This window comes from Salvelinus fontinalis, chromosome 21 (assembly GCF_029448725.1).
Source record: "Salvelinus fontinalis isolate EN_2023a chromosome 21, ASM2944872v1, whole genome shotgun sequence".
Lineage (NCBI taxonomy): Eukaryota > Metazoa > Chordata > Actinopteri > Salmoniformes > Salmonidae > Salvelinus > Salvelinus fontinalis.
Window position 1 is genome coordinate 4354274 of NC_074685.1, and position 3572 is coordinate 4357845.

Here is a 3572-nt window from a genome sequence, read left to right on the forward strand (position 1 = left end):
GGCTTGGTTTCTCTCCTCTCCTCTCCTTTCCTCTAGGCTTGGTTTCTCTCCTTTCCTCTAGACTTGGTTTCTCTCCTTTCCTCTAGACTTGGTTTCTCTCCTTTCCTCTAGGCTTGGTTTCTCTCCTTTCCTCTAGACTTGGTTTCTCTCCTTTCCTCTCCTTTCCTCTAGGCTTGGTTTCTCTCCTTTTCTCTAGGCTTGGTTTCTCTCCTTTCCTCTAGACTTGGTTTCTCTCCTTTCCTCTAGGCTTGGTTTCTCTCCTCTCCTCTCCTTTCCTCTAGGCTTGGTTTCTCTCCTTTCCTCTAGGCTTGGTTTCTCTCCTTTCCTCTAGGCTTGGTTTCTCTCCTCTCCTCTCCTTTCCTCTAGGCTTGGTTTCTCTCCTTTCCTCTAGGCTTGGTTTCTCTCGTTTCCTCTAGGCTTGGTTTCTCTCCTTTCCTCTAGGCTTGGTTTCTCTCCTTTCCTCTAGGCTTGGTTTCTCTCCTTTCCTCTAGGCTTGGTTTCTCTCCTTTTCTCTAGGCTTGGTTTCTCTCCTTTTCTCTAGGCTTGGTTTCTCTCCTTTCCTCTAGACTTGGTTTCTCTCCTTTCCTCTCCTTTCCTCTAGGCTTGGTTTCTCTCCTTTTCTCTAGGCTTGGTTTCTCTCCTTTCCTCTAGACTTGGTTTCTCTCCTTTCCTCTAGGCTTGGTTTCTCTCCTCTCCTCTCCTTTCCTCTAGGCTTGGTTTCTCTCCTTTCCTCTAGGCTTGGTTTCTCTCCTCTCCTCTCCTTTCCTCTAGGCTTGGTTTCTCTCCTTTCCTCTAGGCTTGGTTTCTCTCCTTTCCTCTAGGCTTGGTTTCTCTCCTTTCCTCTAGGCTTGGTCTCTCTCCTTTCCTCTAGGCTTGGTTTCTCTCCTCTCCTCTCCTTTCCTCTAGGCTTGGTTTCTCTCCTTTCCTCTAGACTTGGTTTCTCTCCTTTCCTCTAGACTTGGTTTCTCTCCTTTCCTCTAGGCTTGGTTTCTCTCCTTTCCTCTAGGCTTGGTTTCTCTCCTTTCCTCTAGGCTTGGTTTCTCTCCTTTCCTCTAGACTTGGTTTCTCTCCTTTCCTCTAGACTTGGTTTCTCTCCTTTCCTCTAGGCTTGGTTTCTCTCCTTTCCTCTAGACTTGGTTTCTCTCCTTTCCACTCCTTTCCTCTAGGCTTGGTTTCTCTCCTTTTCTCTAGGCTTGGTTTCTCTCCTTTCCTCTAGACTTGGTTTCTCTCCTTTCCTCTAGGCTTGGTTTCTCTCCTCTCCTCTCCTTTCCTCTAGGCTTGGTTTCTCTCCTTTTCTCTAGGCTTGGTTTCTCTCCTTTCCTCTAGACTTGGTTTCTCTCCTTTCCTCTAGGCTTGGTTTCTCTCCTCTCCTCTCCTTTCCTCTAGGCTTGGTTTCTCTCCTTTCCTCTAGGCTTGGTTTCTCTCCTTTTCTCTAGGCTTGGTTTCTCTCCTTTCCTCTAGACTTGGTTTCTCTCCTCTCCTCTCCTTTCTCTAGGCTTGGTTTCTCTCCTTTCCTCTAGACTTGGTTTCTCTCCTTTCCTCTAGACTTGGTTTCTCTCCTTTCCTCTAGGCTTGGTTTCTCTCCTCTCCTCTCCTTTCCTCTAGGCTTGGTTTCTCTCCTTTCCTCTAGACTTGGTTTCTCTCCTTTCCTCTAGACTTGGTTTCTCTCCTTTCCTCTAGGCTTGGTTTCTCTCCTTTCCTCTAGACTTGGTTTCTCTCCTTTCCTCTCCTTTCCTCTAGGCTTGGTTTCTCTCCTTTTCTCTAGGCTTGGTTTCTCTCCTTTCCTCTAGACTTGGTTTCTCTCCTTTCCTCTAGGCTTGGTTTCTCTCCTCTCCTCTCCTTTCCTCTAGGCTTGGTTTCTCTCCTTTCCTCTAGGCTTGGTTTCTCTCCTTTCCTCTAGGCTTGGTTTCTCTCCTCTCCTCTCCTTTCCTCTAGGCTTGGTTTCTCTCCTTTCCTCTAGGCTTGGTTTCTCTCGTTTCCTCTAGGCTTGGTTTCTCTCCTTTCCTCTAGGCTTGGTTTCTCTCCTTTCCTCTAGGCTTGGTTTCTCTCCTTTCCTCTAGGCTTGGTTTCTCTCCTTTTCTCTAGGCTTGGTTTCTCTCCTTTTCTCTAGGCTTGGTTTCTCTCCTTTCCTCTAGACTTGGTTTCTCTCCTTTCCTCTCCTTTCCTCTAGGCTTGGTTTCTCTCCTTTTCTCTAGGCTTGGTTTCTCTCCTTTCCTCTAGACTTGGTTTCTCTCCTTTCCTCTAGGCTTGGTTTCTCTCCTCTCCTCTCCTTTCCTCTAGGCTTGGTTTCTCTCCTTTCCTCTAGGCTTGGTTTCTCTCCTCTCCTCTCCTTTCCTCTAGGCTTGGTTTCTCTCCTTTCCTCTAGGCTTGGTTTCTCTCCTTTCCTCTAGGCTTGGTTTCTCTCCTTTCCTCTAGGCTTGGTCTCTCTCCTTTCCTCTAGGCTTGGTTTCTCTCCTCTCCTCTCCTTTCCTCTAGGCTTGGTTTCTCTCCTTTCCTCTAGACTTGGTTTCTCTCCTTTCCTCTAGACTTGGTTTCTCTCCTTTCCTCTAGGCTTGGTTTCTCTCCTTTCCTCTAGGCTTGGTTTCTCTCCTTTCCTCTAGGCTTGGTTTCTCTCCTTTCCTCTAGACTTGGTTTCTCTCCTTTCCTCTAGACTTGGTTTCTCTCCTTTCCTCTAGACTTGGTTTCTCTCCTTTCCTCTAGGCTTGGTTTCTCTCCTTTCCTCTAGGCTTGGTTTCTCTCCTTTCCTCTAGGCTTGGTTTCTCTCCTTTCCTCTAGACTTGGTTTCTCTCCTTTCCTCTAGACTTGGTTTCTCTCCTTTCCTCTAGGCTTGGTTTCTCTCCTTTCCTCTAGGCTTGGTTTCTCTCCTTTCCTCTAGACTTGGTTTCTCTCCTTTCCTCTCCTTTCCTCTAGGCTTGGTTTCTCTCCTTTTCTCTAGGCTTGGTTTCTCTCCTTTCCTCTAGACTTGGTTTCTCTCCTTTCCTCTAGGCTTGGTTTCTCTCCTCTCCTCTCCTTTCCTCTAGGCTTGGTTTCTCTCCTTTCCTCTAGACTTGGTTTCTCTCCTTTCCTCTAGACTTGGTTTCTCTCCTTTCCTCTAGGCTTGGTTTCTCTCCTTTCCTCTAGGCTTGGTTTCTCTCCTTTCCTCTAGGCTTGGTTTCTCTCCTTTCCTCTAGGCTTGGTTTCTCTCCTTTTCTCTAGACTTGGTTTCTCTCCTTTTCTCTAGACTTGGTTTCTCTCCTTTCCTCTAGGCTTGGTTTCTCTCCTTTCCTCTAGACTTGGTTTCTCTCCTTTCCTCTAGGCTTGGTTTCTCTCCTTTCCTCTAGACTTGGTTTCTCTCCTTTCCTCTAGGCTTGGTTTCTCTCCTTTCCTCTAGGCTTGGTTTCTCTCCTTTCCTCTAGGCTTGGTTTCTCTCCTTTCCTCTAGGCTTGGTTTCTCTCCTTTCCTCTAGGCTTGGTTTCTCTCCTTTCCTCTAGGCTTGGTTTCTCTCCTTTCCTCTAGGCTTGGTTTCTCTCCTTTCCTCTAGGCTTGGTTTCTCTCCTTTCCTCTAGACTTGGTTTCTCTCCTTTCCTCTAGAC